We start from the raw sequence: 20,389 nt of genomic DNA, 5'->3' as shown, positions 1-20,389 counted from the left end.
ACTTCATGTGCAAGTTGATCGGTGCAAAACTGCAAGTGCACAATATCGTAGTTTTATAATAAAGTGATAAGAAGAGAATCGTCCTCAGGGATTGGTACCTTACTATTGCCAAATACAAAAATTATACTAATCTTGATTTTATCTAGAGGAATCACTAAGATTTTTATAGTTGCCAATTAAACTAAGATCAACTCAAAGAGTAATACGCAAATGAAATAAAACTGACGTTCGAAGATCAAATTAATGGGAAAGAAAACTTCTAGGAAATCGATTTCACCTAATTCTTCACTATGCTTTTCTCATCCAGCTAATTTAATTTAATTCTTTTTGTTCATTAGCAAATCTCTAATCCATCCAACAGCCTCTTTCGATAGTCAATTGGAAATTATTCTTGTTCATCAATTCACACAAGAATATGCAAATTAATAAAGCAAGAAAGCAATAAGACCAATGATTTAATTACTACATAGGTTCATACAAGTCTTTCGATCTCTATACTTACCTATGCTGAAATATTCAAGATCTACCCTATGATTCCCTCTTTCGATAGCAAATCACAAGATTAATTATCATCTAATCAATGGCCAGTTAATTAGAAACAATAAACTCAGAATAAATCAGATAAACAAAGAGAGAATTGCCTTAAATTAGCATAGACAATCAAGCATAGTTCGGAAATAGGTTACATCGTTTTCCTAGAATGAATAAAATTTAGCTCATGCTAGAAATGGAATTCAACATAAATGAATTCACCATAATTGTTCTGAGAAGATTGGAAGAAAATAAACACTGAAAAATACTCCTCGCAGCCGCAACTCGTCTTAAAAAACTCAAGGAAATGATTCAATGTTTTTCTCCTGTCTGTGCTCGTATATGATTCCAACGTACGTGCAATAATTGGAATTCCCTCTCCAAAATAGATGAATTGAATCTTTCTAGCTGTGTTTTTCAGTCCCAAAAAGTGTTATCCAGTCAAAAAGTACGGCCATGGAGTGAAAAATTCCTTTTATATGGTGTGACGGCGAAAAACCCTAAATCTGTCAAATTACGATGTTCGCTCGAGCGGGGTGTCGAGCGCACATCGAGCGTTTGACTCTGCCTAATTTCGCTCGAGCGTCCTATCGAGCGCACGTCGAGCGTTCGACTCTGTCTGATTTCGATCGAGCGGCTAATGTCTCTGCTCGAGCGATCTTTGTTTTCCAGCAACCCGCTCGAGCTCACTGTCGAGCGGCAGTCGAGCGTTTGAATCTGCCTGAATTCGTTTGAGCGGCCAAAAGCCTCCACTTGAGCGATCTTGTAAAATCTACAATACGAAATTTTGCAAATCATCAAATACCCCTAAACTTACAAGTTTTTTTGTCCTCAAATAAAAAGAAAAGCAAATGATAGTTTAGGCAATATCAACTCGACCCCAAAGAGAAGTATCATCAATCACCAAGCTTTTATGAATTTAGATTTCATCTCTAGTATCTTACTCTTTTAACATCAAAGATAGCAAGAAAATCAATCAAAAATTTTACAATTTGTCAAGCAAGAGTTAGGCGTTTACTTCAACCTAAAGTTAAGACCTTGAGTGTGTGTGTGATATAGTCAATTTAACCTCAAACCACCTGCAAACTCAGATAAAAGTAGAACAACCAAAATCAGAAGAATTCTCTTAAAACTTAACCCCATAAGTCCAATTTTCAGAAATCCTCTCCACTAATGTAGTCAACACCAAAATCAGAGATCCAAAGGTCTTTAATAAGGTTGTAATGATAGGCCACAGGGTGAGGGTTAAGAAAGAACTGGATATAGAAAATCAAAGCAAACTGGAAAAATACTTAGTGAAGAGAACACTAAAAGAGATACCCACATGATTCAAATCATTGCTTTTTCTTGGCAATATACTCATACTTGTGGCATTATTGTTGCTGTAATCACTGAAGCAATACCAACAATTCCTTTAACAAAATCTGAGGTGATAAATACTCTGCTTAGTGACTTCTTTTTCTTTTGTTTCTGTTTCTATTTTTTTTTTCACTTTTACTATCTTTCTTCTTCTTTGATCAAACAGAGCAAATATAATACAGTTCATCATGAAACCAATTTTTTCTTTTAAATGTAACTCTCCACCAAAGTATTTTCTCAAACTATCAAAGGTAGATTCATTGTTTTTCAGGCTTAGAGCGGGCATGGTTTATGTAGTTCAAAGAATAAATAAAGGCTTATGAAGGCTCAAGGGGGTTGACTATGGAAACACACCATGTAATGATGGCATGATATTTAGGACGGCTGGGAAAGTTTTTTGGTTATACCAAAGAAATGCCTAGATCATTTCTCTAATATTTGGTCTCAACTAGGATTTCGCCTCAAGGACCCATCAACGGATTCTAGAGCAAAGCAAAATCGAACTTCCTTCTTTCAATTAATTCAACTTCTTCTCTTCATAAACAAAATGGAATAAGAGAAAAACAACTATGTGCTCAGTTATGTTCAAGGTCAAAGATTTAAACCAAAGTACCCACAAAACTCCACTTGACATAAAAGAAATTTTTGAAAATTTTTCTCAAAACCATCTTCAATCACAAATTTCAGAGTCATAGAGAATTCAATCTTACTCCAATGTATGCTTGGTAAGAGAATCAAACAACCCATCAACAACCCAAGACTTAGAAAACAAGAGGATCAAATGACTATAGGAGTTTACACCCCCAAACTTAAACTAAACAGTGTCCTCATTGTAATGCAAAAGTGAAAAGGATTGAAGAAATAAAAGGAACTTCCCTGGTTGCATGATGAATCTTCCGAGGTTTAAAATTTTTCAGCTCTTTATTCATACTAAATAAACCTGCATCAAAAACCAATTTATTAAAACTACATAAATAAAGATAAGAAAATAAATAAAAGAATGAAAGAAAGATCTATGGGTTGCCTCCCATAAGCGCTTGTTTTAAAGTCTACAGCCAGACTTTTCAATCATCATCAATTAGGATCTCCAAGAGGAATAAATGCATAGTTCCTCTCCATTTGTTCTCCATAGTAGTGCTTCAATTTCTGACCATTAACTCTTAAAATATTCTCTGTCTTGTCCTTCAAATCTACTGCTCCAAAAGAGAAAACCTCATCAATTGTATAAGGACCTGTCCATCTTGATTTTAACTTTCCTGGGAAGAGTTTGAGTCGTGAATTGAAGAGTAAAACTTATTATCCTGGAGCAAACTCTCGCCTAAGAATCTGTTTGTCATGCCACTTCTTCGTCCTTTCTTTATAGATCTTTGCATTTTCATATGTATCATTCCGGAACTCTTCCATCTCATTCAATTGAAGAAGTCGCTTTTCACTTGCTGCCTTCAAATCAAAGTTAAACTTTTTTACAGCCCAATAAGCTCTATGCTCCAATTCCACAGGAAGATGACATGCCTTTCCAAACACTAATCGGTATGGAGACATCCCGATAGGTGTTTTAAAGGCTGTACAGTATGCCCACAAAGCATCATCAAGCTTCTTTGTCCAATCCTTTCTATTGGTTTTGACCGTCTTTTCAAGGATGTTCTTGATTTCTCTATTTGAAATTTCAGCTTGGCCATTAGTTTGAGGATGGTAAGCAAGTACTATCTTGTGCTTTACGCCATATTTAGAAAGAAGATTTTCAAACAACTTGTTGCAAAAGTGAGTCCCTTCATCACTAATAATAGCTCGTGGAGTGCCAAATCTTGTGAATATATGCTTGTGCAGAAATTTGAGCACTACCTTTGCATCATTTGTTGTTGTAGCAATTGCTTTCACCCATTTTGACACATAGTCAACTGCTAATAAGATATAAGCAAAACCAAAAGAAGGAGGAAAAGGCCCCATAAAATCTATTCCCTAAACATCAAACAACTCAACTTCTAAGATACCTTTCAGTGGTAACTCATGACGCCTTGAAATATTTCCCATACGTTGGCACCAGTCACAAGTTTTCACCAAAGTGTAACTATCACGAAAAATAGAAGGCCAAAAGAACCCACTTTGAAGTACCTTAGTTGCTATACGGGTGGCTCCAAAGTGTCCTCCATATGATGATGAATGGCAATGATGGAGGATGTCTTGCATCTCTTCTTCTGGCACACATCTTCTAATGATTTGATCAGGGCATCTTTTGAACAATAAAGGCTCATCCCAAAGATAATAATTCACATCATGCAAGAACTTCTTACGTTGATCGTAAGTAAGATCAGGTGGTAAAACTTTACAAGCTAGGTAGTTAACAATATCAGCATACCACGGAAGCTTGATCTCACATGCAAACAACTGCTCATCAGGGAATGCCTCTTGGACCACTGAATCTACTTTTTCTTCCTCTTGCTCTAACCGAGAAGATGGTCAGCCACTAAATTTTCACTTCCTTTCTTGTCTCGAATCTCCAAATCAAATTCTTGAAGAAGTAGGATCCAACGAATTAGCCTAGGCTTAGCATCATTCTTGCCAAACAAATAGTGAAGTGCTGCATGATCAGTGAACACTATCACCTTTGTACCAATGAGGTAGGACCGAAATTTGTTACAAGCAAACACCACAACAAGCATCTCCTTCTCAGTTGTTGTATAATTCAATTGAGCTTCATTCAATGTCCGGCTTGCATAATAGATGGCTCTAAACAGCTTGTCTCGCCTTTGCCCCAACACTGCTCCAATTGCAAAGTCACTTGCATCGCACATAACTTCAAAAGGTTGACTCCAATCAGGCACAATCACAATTGGTGCTGAAATTAGTTTCTCCTTGAGTGCATTAAAGGCTTGCAAACAAACAATATCAAATTCAAATGCAGAATTTTTCTCAAGAAGATTACATAAAGGTTTAGAGAGTTTAGAAAAATCCTTGATAAATCTTCTATAAAATCCCGCATGTCCTAGAAAACTTATGATTCCCTTCACATTCTTTGGAAGTGGTAGTTTCTCTATGGTTGCAATTTTGGCTCGATCCATCTCAATTCCTTTAGATGACACTCTATGGCCAAGCACGATCCCTTCTTGAACCATGAAATGGCACTTCTCCCAGTTTAGGACTAGATTCTTATCTTCACATCTCTGCAAAACAAGAGCTAAGTTATGCAAACAATGATCAAAAGATGTACCAAAAACTGAAAAATCATCCATGAAAACTTCCATTATATCTTCCACCATATCAGAAAAGATAGCCATCATGCAACGTTGAAATGTCGCAAGGGCGTTGCACAATCCAAAGGGCATCCTCCTGAAAGCAAACGTTCCATAGGGGCATGTGAATGTAGTTTTCTCTTGATCTTCAGGAACTATAGCAATTTGATTATACCCCGAATAACCATCCAAAAAACAATAGTAGAAGTACCCAGCCAATCGATCCAACATTTTATCAATGAATGGAAGTGGAAAATAATCTTTCCTTGTTGCTTTATTCAACTTGCGGTAATCCATGCATACACGCCATCCCGTGACCGTTCTTGTAGGAATGAGCTCATTATTGTCATTTTTCACCACCGTCATTCCACCCTTATTTGGTACAACTTGCACTGGACTTACCTATGAGCTGTCTGAAATAGCATAAATGATTCCAACATTAAGGAGTTTCAAAATTTCAGCTCTCACTACTTCCGGATTTAATCTTCTTTGGTGCTCGATCGTTGGCTTGTAAAGCTCCTCCATTAAAATTTTGTGCATACAAATGGAGGGACTTATTTCTTTTATGTCAGAAATAGTCCATCCCAAGGCTGATCTATGCTCCCTCAATACACGCAACAACTTTTCCTCTTCTTCGGGTGTGAGTGATGTAGCAACAATCACTGGAAAGGTATCACTATCCCCCAAGAACGCATAGCGAAGATGCTCAGGTAATTGTTTCAACTCCAGAGTTGTATTTTTCTGCATCTTTTCTTTAGCATTTTCAGATTCAGCCTTTGGTACCATCGGCTCTAGTTTCCCCACTTCATTACTAAGTGATGTAACCTGCTGCAATGCTCCCAAAGCAAAAACATAGTGGAGAAATTTTTCACTAACAAAAGGCAAGTCAGATTCACAAACAGCAGAATTATTAAAATCAAAAGCATGAGATGAAGTGGTGATACAGCGTTCTAGGTGATTGGATGACATATCTTCTTGAAAGGCCTCTTCTACACATTGCTTAATGACATCTACCTGAAAGCAAGTACTTGGATCTTCTGAAAATTTCATGGCTTGGTAGATGTTGAACATAACTCCTTCCTTATTAACTCTCAATGTTAATTTACCATTTTGAACATCAATCAAAGCCCTTCCCGTAGCCAAGAATGGTCGGCCAAGAATTAGTGGGACTTCTTCATCTTCTTCCATGTCCAACACCACAAAATCAGCAGGAAAAATAAATTTATCCACCATTACCAATACGTCTTCTATGATTCCACGTGGATACTTGATGGATCGATCCGCTAGTTGCAAGGAAATTGTTGTGTGCTTCATCTCTCCAAGTCCTAATTTCCTGCATATAGAAAGTGGCATAAGATTAATGCTAGCACTAAGATCACATAAAATCCTATCAAAAAATGAATTCCCAACAGTTCAAGGCAAAGTGAAACTCCCCGGATCTTTTAATTTTTAAGGTAATTTCTTTTGAAGAATGGCACTGCATTCTTCAGAAAGTTTCACTGTTTCAAACTCCTCCAATCTTCTCTTCTTGGAAATGATGTCCTTCAGGAATTTGACATAGTTTGGCATTTGTTCCTGTGATGCCCCCAAATCCCCACGCACGGACACGGGGAAATCGAGACGTCCGGATGATGACAACCCGGGTCACCACCCTAAGACGAGTGCCAAGTGTGTGTAAGAGCAACAAATGTGCAAAGGGAAACGCAGCGGATAACGAAAGTCATGTAACTAAGTACCAGAATTTTTCTTAATATAATATAAAGCTGTTCAAAACATACATATTAAAATATTACAGGACACAAACATAATTTTAAACTAAATACAAAGCATAAACATCAGCACCCCGGCGGAACCGCATCCTCGGGCTCAGCCTCTTCCTCCTCATCCTCGATCTCTGCACCAAAATCTACGGAACCAAAAATGGTGCCGCAGGTAAGTAAAATCCAAACACCACCAGATAAATATATATAAAACTCAAACAATATGCATGAAGTATGCCAATGCACATGTCTCATAAGCCACTTCTCAAAACCCATAAAAACATATTTTTCCACACACGCCAAAAATCCCATTTGGCCTAAAAACAAACCCTTTCCAATATCACGCCAAAAGTCACATTTGGCCCATATCCATCTCAACCCATTATCCAATTAATCCGTATGTACCATGACCTCCCCTAGGGGTCATCCGCACACCCTGGCTCCAGTGCCACATCGCAGGTTACGACCACGCATGTGAAACCTAACGAGCGATGCCCAGTTCCACGCCCCGCGCGTTCGTAGCCAAGCATCCTCTAGCCCTCACCAGCAAAGGGCCACGGAGTCAGTGCATAGAGCGATGCCCGGTTCCGTGCCCGGTGTGTTCGTAGCCAAGCATCCCTAGCCCCCGCTCCCGTCGTCGCCTAGCGACAACTCAGGGGACGTCACTCAGTTTATTCCGCTCCCAAGTGACCAGAGGAGCTCCACTAAGATAATACCCCATCCCGGCTTGGGGTCGTGATACATACGCACCCGAAAATCCACTTACGCCAATAAAACAGGCTCTTCTCAAATTAAATAAAATGCACGCGCATGCACCATGTAAATGCGATTTCAATGCACAAAATGATCAACCAACCATAAATCAATAAAACAAGCAACTCCGTCCTCCATCCATCCGACCCCCGAACTCCTCGGACTCAGTCCGGAATCAGCCAACCAACAGATAAATAATTATTGAATGAGCAAAATATATTTAAATCTAAAAGTAGGGTTTGGAACATACTTACAGCGCTATACGGTATTTTTTAGAAAACACGCGGCGTTGCAAACGGCGGAAGGAAAGCAACGTAACAGTGAAAATTCACTGTGGCCATGGGTTGTAAAATACCCACTTTTGAACGGGAACAAACCAAGGCTTGGGATTGATAGGGAATGGTCTAAGGATGATTATGAAGCTAGTGGAAGTGAAGTTTGGCCGTGGGTGGCGGCGAAAACGGTGGTTGATGGCCGGATTTCCCAAAATGGAAAGCTAGCTTGTGGGAGCTGTTCCGGTGGCTATTAGAGGCCGGAAATGGGTGGGTTAGGACGGCAAGGAACCAGTGATGAAGTGGTGAAGAGGTGGTGGCCGGAGGTGGAGCGATGGCAGCGGATCGGGGCAAAATCCGTGGGGCTTTGTTGGGTGTTTTCTGGCCAAACGGCTGGCCGAATGGGGCTAGGGTTCGGTGGGGTGGTGCGCCGGAGGGAGGGGGTTCGACCGGTGGAGGTGGTGTCTACGTCTACCACGGTGGCCGGACGGCGGTGGGTTGGGGCTGAGGTTTCTTCCGGCATGGGAGAGGAGAGAGAGAGGGTCGACGGACGGGAGAGAGAAAAGGAAGAAGAAAAAGAAAAGAAAAAAAAAAGAAAAAGAAAAAGAAAAAGAAAAAGAAAGAAGAAAAAGAAAAGAGAAAAAGAGAAAAAGGAAAAAGGAAAAAAGAGATGTAGGAAGAAATGAGGTCCAATCCTCACTCCGGACAACAAAACAAATCCGTCGAGAACGAGATTAAAAACCGTAAAACAAATAAATAAATGAAACACAACATCCAACAAATAAAAACCAAATTTAAAACGCAATAATTTAAAATAAATAAAGCAATATATTAATTAAATTAAAAACAACCCTTCAGTGAAAATACACGCAAAAGTGGGTCATCACATCCTCCCCCCCTTAAAACAAATTTCGTCCTCGAAATTTGCAAGATCAACTACCAACTTAAAGCAAGCCACATAAAATCACATAAACCAACTGTGACCGAGATTAAGATACGTACCTTCTTTACTCAAACAAGTATGGGTACTGCTCCCTCATGTCCGCTACTCGCTCCCAAGAGAAGTCTTGAGCTAACGGATCTCCCCACGCCACCTTAACCAAAGGTATCATCTTGGACCTCAACTGTTGCTCCTTCCAATCTATGATCTGCGACGGAACAACCTCATAAGTGAGATCCGGTTGCAACTGAATACCCTTTGGGTCGACGAAGCGTGGCTCTTGCTGTCCAAAGCTCTTCTTCAAGGACGATACGTGGAAGACATCATGAATATCCCCAAAATACTCTGGCAAAGCAACTCTATAGGCGACGGACCCTACCTTCTCCAGAATCTGAAAAGGGCTGACATACCTCGGATTCAGTTTCCTCTTCTTACCAAAACGCTTAACACCTCTCATGGGAGAGACTTTGAGATAAACCCAATCACCAACTTAAAAAGACAACTCTCTCCTCCTGGTATCAGCGTAGCTTTTCTGGTGACTCTGAGCTGCCGCCATTTTATCTCTGATGATTCGGACTTGGCGTTGCATCTCTTGAATTATTTCGGGTCCAATAATCTTACTCTCCCCGACTTCGTCCCAACACAAGGGCGATCTACACTTCCTCCCGTAAAGAGCTTCATAGGGAGCCATCTGATTGGTCGCATGGAAGCTGTTATTATATGCAAACTCTATGAGCGGCAAATGGTTTTCCCAACTCCCCTGAAATTCCATGACACATGCTCACAACATGTCTTCAAGGGTCTGAATGGTGCGCTCCGATTGGCCGTCTGTTTGAGGGTGGTAAGCAGTACTGAACTTCAACTTAGTACCCAAAGCTGCCTGTAAACTTTTCCAGAACTATGACGTGAACCTTGGGTCTCGATTTGACACCATACTCTTTGGTATGCCGTGCAGCCGCACTATTTCTTTCACGTACAAGCGTGTGAACTTACCCAAGGAGTCGGTGTTATTAACAGGCAGGAAATGAGCACTCTTCATTAACCGGTCAACAATCACCCAAACAGAATTTTTCCCACTAGGCGTTCTCAGCAAAGCTACTACAAAGTCCATCGTGATGTCATCCCATTTCCACTCAGGAATAGGGAGGGGTTGGAGCATACCAGCAGGTCTTTGATGCTCAGCCTTCACTTGACGGCATGTGTGACATTTCTCAACATAAGGCAATATCCCTCTTCATTCCATCCCACCAGTAATTTTTCTTCAAGTCTCGGTACATCTTTGTACTGCCGGGATGAACTGAATAAGGGGCCGCATGAGCTTCTGCCATGATCCGCTCCTTGAATTTCGAATCTTTGGGGACCACTCTGTGATCTCGGAACCGAAGTATCCCATCTTTATCCATGCTATAATGCAACGGCCCTCGAGATTTTCTGACCATTTTTCTGATATTCAACAGCTTTGGATCCTTCCTTTGAAGAGTCTTCAATTCTTCAAAATCAGTTACCCGAATATCAAGAACTGAAGATAAAATCTCTTCTTGCTGCGAACTCTCAATAAGGAGCCTTCTCATCCCACAAAGTAACGAATTCAATTCCGATGGCTCGGCTTCATCTTCCAAGTGCGATTTTCGGCTCAAAGTATCAGCAACTATATTAGCCTTCCCCGGATGATATTTGATCTCACAATGGTAGTCACTGATTAGCTCTAGCCATCGCCTCTGCCTCATGTTCAGATTTTTCTGGGAAAACAAATGCTTCAAGCTCTTGTGATCAGTGTATACCTCGCATGCTTCCCCATACAAAAAGTGCCGCTAGATCTTGAGTGCAAAAACAATAGCAGCCAATTCCAAATCGTGCGTCGGATAATTTTTCTCATGGTCCTTTAGCTGACGAGATGCATAGGCAACAACCCGTCCTTCCTGTATAAGGACACAACCCAAACCAAACTTAGACGCATCACTGAAGACTACGAATGGCTTATGCGGTTCTGGAAGCGCTAACACTGGTGCCATCGTCAACCTGTTCTTTAATTCTTGGAAGCTTCTCTTACACTTATCTGACCAAACAAATTCTGTATTCTTCTGAGTCAGAGCTGTGAGAGGTCCGGATAGGCGAGCAAATCCCTCCACAAATCTTCGGTAATAACCAGCAAGCCCCAAGAAACTCCAGATCTGGTGCATAGTCGGACGCGGCCATGACAAAATGGCTTCCACCTTACTAGGATCAACAGCCACTCCGTCTCGGGAAATCACATGCCCAAGAAATCTGATTTCCTCAAGCCAGAATTCACACTTGCTAAGCTTGGCATAAAGCTGGTGTTCTCTCAATTTCCCAAGTACCAGACGAAGATGATACACATGTTCTTCAACATCTCGGGAATAAATCAGAATATCATCAATAAACACTACCACAAAGGAATCCAGATAAGGTCGAAATACTCGATTCATTAAATCCATGAAAGCAGCAGGGGCATTAGCTAACCCAAACGGCATCACCTTAAATTCATAATGCCCATACCTCGACCTGAAATCAGTTTTAGGCACATCCTTGCCTCTGATCCTCAGCTGGTAGTATCCCGACCTCAAATCAAACTTCGAAAACACGGCTGCTCCTTGAAGCTGATCAAATAAATCATCTATCCGCGGGAGACGATATTTATTTTTGATGGTCACCTTGTTTAATTCCTGATAATCTATGCACATACGGAGGGTCCCATCTTTCTTTTTAACGAACAACACTGGCGCACCCCACGGTGAAGTACTAGGCTGAATAAATCCCTTATCTACCAGCTCTTGCAACTGAGTCTTCAACTCTTTTAATTCAGCCGATGCCATGAGATAAGGAGCTTTATGTACAGGAGCCGCTCCAGGTTCCAAGTCTATAACAAACTCCATTTCCCGAACAGGGGGTAGTCCGGGCAAGTCATCCACAAACACATTGAGAAATTCTTCCACAACTGGAATGTCTACTAAAGACTTCTCCTCGGACGGCGTGGACACCATCTGAACTAAGAATGCATCCGCTCCCCATGCAATCTCTCTTCTTGCTTGAATTGCCGATATAATTACCGGCTTTTCTTTTAACTTACTCCCTACAAATTTCATACAATCACCATCTGGAAGCTGAAAGGTAATTACCCGACTTCTGCAATTAATACTCACAGAATATCGGTATAGCCAATTCATCCCGAGGATGATATCAAAACCCAACAGCTTAAACACAACCAAATTAGCATCCAAGAACCTTCCATCAAAATTTAACGGACATCCCAACGCAACCTTGGAGCACCATACCATTTCACCATCGGGTAAAGCCACCACCAATGACTTTGGCAAAGGTTCCGTAACCAAATTACACATCCGCGCAAACATGGAAGATACAAATGACTGTGAAGCACCGGAATCAAACAAAGTGCAAGCATAAAACTCATACAAACGGACTCTCCCTGAACTAAACACATAACCCATGAAATCCAAAATAACAAAGGAGAAACCAAATACACCAAAATTAAATCCAACATAAAATTAAATTAAATTAATCCATACCTATAATTACTCCAGCATCATGGGTCCCTGGTGCCTCATCATCCACCTCTCCGGGTGTGACAGCATAAACTCGGGCTTGCACTGCTTGCCTTGGATTCGTTCTCCCACCGTGTCTACCTCCATGGCTTCCTTGAACTCTGACGGGGCACTCCCGAGCAATATGTCCCACTTGGCCACACCGGTAACACTGGGGTCCACCACTCAGCCGACACTCGCCCTTATGAGCTCTATTACACGCTCCACAAATTGGCACCCGTCCTCCCATACGAACACCTGAGGACGCTTGAGGTCGAGTCCCGGTCCGCTGAATAAATTTCTGAGGCGAACCCGAGCTGCTTCCTTCACCAGAAAAACTCCACCTCTTATGACCCGGAGGGGAGCCCATACTCAGATTATTCTCTCGCTCCACAAGGGTGGCCACATCCACTAATTCCTGAAAAGTGGATATCTGATGGCTGACCACCGTACGGCGTATATCAGGACGTAGTCCCTCTTGAAAACGATCAGCTCGCATCTCCTCTGTGGCGATAAGGTGGGGAGCAAATCGCCCAAGTTCTATAAACCTTTAGGCGTACTGTTCCACTGTCATGCCTCCTTGGACCAAATTTGAGAACTCTCTTGCCTTTTGCTTCCTTACCGATGCGGGAAAGAAGCGGTCGTTAAATTCTTTCTTGAAGCGCTGCCAGGTTACAGCGGCGAATGATCCCAACTCTACTTCTAACATCACCCTCTTGGTATCCCACCAATCAAAAGCAGTGCCTTGCAAGAGATAGCTGGCGTAGAGTACCTGTTGCGCCTTGGTGCAACCACACACCTCAAAAGTTCTTTCTAGGTCTTTGATCCACTTTCCAGCTTGAAGCGGATCCTCTTCTCCAGTGAAGTGTGGGGTCCTATGCGCCAGAAAGCGCTCATAGGTGCATCCGGCTAGCACCATGCTGCTAGATCCTCCCGGGTAAAGCCAAGGCCCTCCCTGATATGGCCAAGGACCTCCTGGTTGCGGCCAAAGTCCTTCTTGTTGCGGACAAGGTCCTCCTTGCGGCGGCCAAGGACCCCCTTGTTGTGGCCAAGGTCCCCCTGGTTGTGGCCAAGGCCCTGTCTGCTGTGGCCTAAAATTTTGCTGCATAAACTCCATCATCTGCCATATGGCTTGGGCTATAGAGTCATCTCTTGACGTATTGTCCCGTGGCTCCTGAGTAGATTTCTTTGGCCTCCCCATTTTCCTGCCACCACAACCTTTGACCCCCTTTCAGAAAACAAAACAAATAAAACCAACAACAAACAAAACAGAACCAAAGACCAACACCACATCACACAAAACAGAAGAAACCAACTTGCAAAAACATAACTAAATAAATAAAAACAACCAAACAATTTCAAACAAATAAAACAATTTAAATAAATTTACTTAACATAAATTTTAAAACACAACTTTAAAAGCATTTTGGTACTGCCTACGGGACATGTGGTTTTACCCAGAGCCAAACCACTCTGACACCACCTGTGACGCCCCCAAATCCCCACGCACGGACACGGGGAAATCGAGACGTCCGGATGATGACAACCCGGGTCACCACCCTAAGACGAGTGCCAAGTGTGTGTAAGAGCAACAAATGTGCAAAAGGAAACGCAGCGGATAACGAAAGTCCGGTAACTAAGTACCAGAATTTTTCTTAATATAATACAAAGCTGTTCAAAACATACATATTAAAATATTACAGGACACAAACATAATTTTAAACTAAATACAAAGCATAAACTTCAGCACCGTGGTGGAGCCGCGTCCTCGGGCTCAGCCTCCTCCTCCTCATCTTCGATCTCTGCACCAAAATCTACGGAACCAAAAATGGTGCCGCAGGTAAGTAAAATCCAAACACCACCAGATAAATATATATAAAACTCAAACAATATGCATGAAGTATGCCAATGCACATGTCTCATAAGCCACTTCTCAAAACCCATAAAAACATATTTTTCCACACACGCCAAAAATCCCATTTGGCCTAAAAACAAACCCTTTCAAATATCACGCCAAAAGTCACATTTGGCCCATATCCATCTCAACCCATTATCCAATTAATCCGTATGCACCGTGACCTCCCCTAGGGGTCATCCGCACACCCTGGCTCCAGTGCCACATCACAGGTTACGACCACGCATGTGACACCTAACGAGGGATGCCCAGTTCTGCGTCCCGCGCATTCATAGCCAAGCATCCTCTATCCCTTGCCAGCGAAGGGCCACGGAGTCGGTGCGTAGAGCGATGCCCGGTTCCGCGCCCGGCGCGTTCGTAGCCAAGCATCCCCTAGCCCCCGCTCCCGTCGTCGCCCAGCGACAACTCATGGGACGTCACTCAGTTTATTCCACTCCCGAGTGACCAGAGGAGCTCCACCGAGATAATACCCCATCCCAGCTTGGGGTCGTGATACACACGCACCCGAAAATCCACTTACGCCAATAAAACAGGCTTTTCTCAAATTAAATAAAACGCACGCGCATGCACAATGTAAATGCGATTTCAATGCACAAAACAATCAACCAACCATAAATCAATAAAACAATCAACTCCGTCCTCCATCCATCTGACCCCCGAACTCCTCGGACTCAGTCCGGAATCAGCCAACCAACAGATAAATAATTATTGAATGAGCAAAATATATTTAAATCTGAAAGTAGGGTTTGGAAAATACTTACAGTGCTATACGGTATTTTTTAGAAAACACGCGGCATTGCAAACGGCGGAAGGAAAGCAACGTAACAGTGAAAATTCACTGTGGCCGTGGGTTGTAAAATACCCACTTTTGAACGGGGACAAACCAAGGCTTGGGATTGATAGGGAATGGTCTAAGGATGATTATGAAGCTACTGGAAGTGAAGTTTGGTCGTGGGTGGCGGCGAAAACGGTGGTTGATGGCCGGATTTCCCAAAATGGAAAGCTAGCTCGTGGGAGCTGTTCCGGTGGCTATTAGAGGCTAGAAATGGGTGGGTTAGGATGGAAAGGAACTGGTGATGAAGTGGTGAAGAGGTGGTAGCCGGAGGTGGAGCGACAGCGGCAGATCGGGGCAAAATCCGTGGGGCTTTGTTGGGCGTTTTCTGGCCAAACGGCTGGTCGGATGGGGCTGGGGTTCGGTGGGGTGGTGCGCCGGAGGGAGGGGGTGGTGTCGACCACTATGGCCGGACGGCAGTGGGTCGGGGCTGAGGTTGCTTCCGGCGTGGGAGAGGAGAGAGAGAGGGTCGACGCACGGGAGAGAGAAAAGGAAGAAGAAAAAGAAAAGAAAGAAAAAAGAAAAAGAAAGAAGAAAAGGAAAAGAGAAAAAGAGAAAAAGGAAAAAGGGAAAAAGAGATGTAGGAAGAAATGAGGTCCAATCCTCACTCCGAACAACAAAACAAATCCACCGAGAACGAGATTACAAACCGTAAAATAAATAAATAAATGAAACACAACATCCAACAAATAAAAACCAAATTTAAAACGCAATAATTTAAAATAAAGAAAGCAATATATTAATTAAATTAAAAACAACCCTTCAGTGAAAATACACGCAAAAGCGGGTCGTCACAGTTCTAAGGCATCTGCAACAGGAATATTTATGTGAATTTTCTTAAAAATATCCAAAAACTTAGAAAATTGCTTATCTAATTTTTGCTTTTGAAAAAGCTGAGGGTAAGGAGGTGGAGGAGCGAGAATAGGAGGATTGTCAGGAAATGAAATTGCTGGAGGCAAGTCGGTTTCATTGACAATCTCCTTTTCTTGTACTTGATCCTTGCTTTGGCCATTGTTCACAGCGGTAGGGTAGGGGTGGATTTGCTCTCCTTTAATGGTGACCTCTCAATTTATTTTTCACTCCTAAGTGTGATGGTCTTGCATTGTTCCTTTGGATTCATTTCAGTGTTGCTAGGAAAAGCTCCTCTTTGTTGGGCATTGATGGTCGTGGCTAGTTGCCCAATTTGCACTTCAAGATTCTTCATAGTGGCTCCCATATTGCTACAATGAGTCTCAATGTTGTCCAACCGTGAATCAGTCTTTTTAAACCTTGCATTGGTCTCCTGAACAAAGGAAACCATGGCATCCTCAAGTGACATCTTCTTCTCGCTTGGTTGGCTATCAAATCTTGGAGGAGGATGAGGTTGCAACACATTCTTCGTATTTCCGTATGAAAAATTCTCATGATTTCTAAGCCGTGGATGATAGTAATTTGGCATAGGATTACCACGATAGTTGTAGTTCCGATTGTTGACATATTGAACTTGTTCCTGACTTGCTTCATTACTTGGAACTGTTATACTTGTTGATGCAACATATTCTGTACTTTGTGGTATCCTTTGTGTTGTCAAGGCTGAAATCTGATGAGATAGAGTAGCTACTTGAGCTGAAAGGGCTGCTATCGGCTCCAATTCATGAATTCCAGCAACTTTCTTAGCCAAAGTCCTCTTAGTTGGCCATTGATAGTTGTTTGAGGCCATCTCTTCCAAAAGGGCAGTAGCACCCTTAGCTGTTTTCGACATCAAAGTTCCACCAGAAGTAGCATCAACTATAGTTCAATTTTGCCCATTTAACCCGTTATAGAACATCTGCACTTGCAGCCAATCTGGCAATCCATGTTGTGGGCAACGTCGAATCAAGTCTTTATACCTCTCCCACGCTTCATAGAGTGACTCAAAATGATTTTTCTTGAACTGGCCAATCTCATTCCTGAGTTGTTCTGTTTTTGCAGGAGGAAAGAATTTAGCAAGAAACCTCTCAGCCATGTCCTGACAACTACTAATGATGCTTCTCGGTTGTAGAGATTGTAGCCAACCTCTAGCCTTGTCCCTCAAAGAAAAAGGAAACAATGTCAGTCTAATGGTGTCTTCAGTAACACCATTGATCTTCACAGTGTCACAAATCTCCAAGAACATTGCCAAATTAATATTGGAATCGTCCAGTGGCGATCCGCTGAATTGAGCCTGCTGCACCATGCTAATCAAAGCTGGTTTGAGCTCAAAGTTATTGGCATTAATTGTCTGGCGCATTATGCTCGAGTAGTTTCCATTCACAACTGGTCGTACATAGTCTTTCAAGCTGCGTGGTAGCGCCTCACGTTCTTCTTCAGCCATAGCTAGTATCTTATTTCTTCTTAGTGATCTAAGAATTCTTTCAATCTCTGGATCAACAGGAATAATATCACTAGATCTAGCACGGCGTATCCAACGTCAAAAACACACTTGTAGAGCAAAGATAAAATAAAATTCTAAATTAAAACCAAGATTACTTTGTATCGATATTGACAAAAAGAATAAGAATAAACCAATCCCCGGCAACGGAAACTTGATCGGTGCAAAACTGCAAGTGCACAGTATCGTAGTTTTATAATAAAGTGATAAGAAGAAAATCGTTCTCAGGGATTGGTACCTTACTATTGCCAAATACCAAAATTATACTAATCTCGATTTTATCTAGAGGAATCACTAAGATTTTTGTAGTTGCCAATTAAACTAAGATCAACTCAAAGAGTAATACGCAAATGAAATAAAACTGACGTTCGAAGATCAAATTAATGTGAAAGAAAACTTCTAGGAAATCGTTTTCACCTAATTCTTCACTATGCTTTTCTCATCCAGCTAATTTAATTTAATTCTTTTTGTTCATTAGCAAATCTCTAATCCATCCAACAGCCTCTTTCGATAGTCAATTGGAAATTATTCTTGTTCATCAATTCACACAAGAATATGCAAATTAATAAAGGAAGAAAGCAATAAGACCAATGATTTAATTACTACATAGGTTCATACAAGTCTTTCGATCTCTATACTTACCTATGCTGAAATATTCAAGATCTACCCTATGATTCCCTCTTTCGATAGCAAATCACAAGATTAATTATCATCTAATCAATGACCAGTTAATTAGAAGCAATAAACTCAGAATAAATCAGATAAACAAAGAGAGAATTGCCTTAAATTAGCATAGACAATCAAGCATAGTTCGGAAATAGGTTACATCGTTTTCCTAGAATGAATAAAATTTAGCTCATGCTAGAAATGGAATTCAACATAAACGAATTCACCATAATTGTTCTGAGAAGATTGGAAAAAAATAAACACTGAAAAATACTCCTCGTAGCCTCAACTCGTCTTCAAAAATTCAAGGAAATGATTCAGTGTTTTTCTCCTGTCTGTGCTCGTGTATATTCCAACGTACGTGCAATAATTGGAATTCCCTCTCCAAAACAGATGAATTGAATCTTCTAGCTGTGTTTTTCAGTCCCAAAAAGTGTTATCCAGTCAAAAAGTACGGCCATAGAGTGAAAAATTCCTTTTATATGGTGTGACGGCGAAAAACCCTAAATCTGTCAAATTACGATGTTCGCTCGAGCGGGGTGTCGAGCGCACATCGAGCGTTCGACTCTGCCTGATTTCGCTCGAGCGTCCTATCGAGCGCACGTCAAGCGTTCGACCCTGCTTGATTTCTCTCGAGCGGCCAATGTCTCCGCTCGAGCGATCTTTGTTTTCCAGCAACCCGCTCGAGCTCACTGTCGAGCGGCAGTCGAGCGTTTGAATCTGCCTGAATTCGCTCGAGCAGCCAAAAGCCTTCGCTTGAGCGATCTTGTAAAATCTGCAATACGAAATTTTGCAAGTCATCACAAGTAGTCGATTCCCACTCCCGATAAACATAGAAGATGAGGATACATTTAATGATGAGGAGGAGATGGGTATTGGGGATGAGCCGGATGTACCACCACCTTCATCCGCGAGGGCCAGACCACCACGTCCACGATCAAATAAAAAAAGGTCGTGGATGTGGGAACATTTCACAAAGGTTGACGGTGGTGATCCCTCGGAACCGCAGCTTGCAACTATTGTGGCACAAAAGTTGCATGTCATTCAAAGAAACAAGGCACTGCTGGTTTGATATCACATCTAAATAGTTGTCAGAGGTATAAGATAGCGAAAGGATTGGTGGCCCGAGATCAGACAATGCTAAGTTATGAAACTTCTACTGCCACTGATGGTATGCAATCCAAGAAAATGGTCATCCCTCAATACAGTGAGAAGATGTTGAGAGATGCACTTGCCCAGATGATCATTGAAGATGAGATGCCTTTTACTACAGTTGAGAAAAGAGGGTTCCGAAAGTTTATAAAGCTTATTGAGCCACGATTCCCATTGCCGTCACGGTATACAGTGATGCGAGATTGTATGAAAAGGCATTTGAAAGAGAAGGCTGAGATGAGACAAATGTTTGTGACGACCGGCCAGAGAGTCTCATTTACGACTGACACATGGACGTCTATACAGAATGTTTCTACATGTGTATTACAGCACATTACATTGACAGTTCATGGACTTTAAAAAAATGAATTATTGGATTCAAAGAAATAAATGATCATAAGGGTGCATCAATTGGGACAGTGATGGATGATTGCTTGAAAGATTGGGGAATTCAGAAGGTTTTATGCATTACAGTTGACAATGCCAGTGCTAATGATACTGCAATTGAATGGTTCAAGCGGAATACGAGAGTGAGAGATGATGTCATCCGGGACCATGAGTTTATCCATATTCGTTGTTGTGCTCACATAATCAACCTGATTGTGACTGAGAGATTAAAAGAGGTTGATGATTCCATTACAAAAGTCCGCAACATTGTGCGGTATGTGAGGGCTTCCCCGCAAAGGCTGAAAAAATTCAGGGCAATAGAAGAACAACTTGGGATAAAACATTCTCGGACGCTGTGCTTGGACGTTCCCACTCGATGGAACTCTACATACATGATGTTGGATGTGGCACAGAGGTACCAAAAAGCGTTTGAGCGGATGGAGGTGGAAGATGGGGGTCTTAAGTATGCTTTGTTGGAGCCTGCAAGAAAGGGGCTCGGTCCGCTGGACACACATGATTGGACGAGTGTAGGATTCTTTGTCACATTTTTACAGATTTTTTATGATATTACAATGAAAATATCTGGATCCGCATACACGACTGCAAACTTGTGGTTCAGTCAGATCTCGACACTACACCACCA

General features: G+C 41.8%; 1 non-coding gene across 1 annotated transcript; it reads left to right on the top strand.

Moving 5' to 3' along the window:
- The first annotated feature begins 16,981 nt into the window (after positions 1 to 16,981).
- Positions 16,982 to 17,088, top strand: LOC122283497. Its single transcript, XR_006230899.1, has one exon. It is a non-coding gene; the product is annotated as a small nucleolar RNA R71 (small nucleolar RNA).
- Positions 17,089 to 20,389: the final 3,301 nt, after the last annotated feature.

Source organism: Carya illinoinensis, chromosome 11, assembly GCF_018687715.1.
Source record: "Carya illinoinensis cultivar Pawnee chromosome 11, C.illinoinensisPawnee_v1, whole genome shotgun sequence".
NCBI lineage: Eukaryota > Viridiplantae > Streptophyta > Magnoliopsida > Fagales > Juglandaceae > Carya > Carya illinoinensis.
The sequence above is the reverse complement of the archived record's forward strand: the minus strand, read 5'-3'. Positions and strand labels throughout refer to the sequence as shown.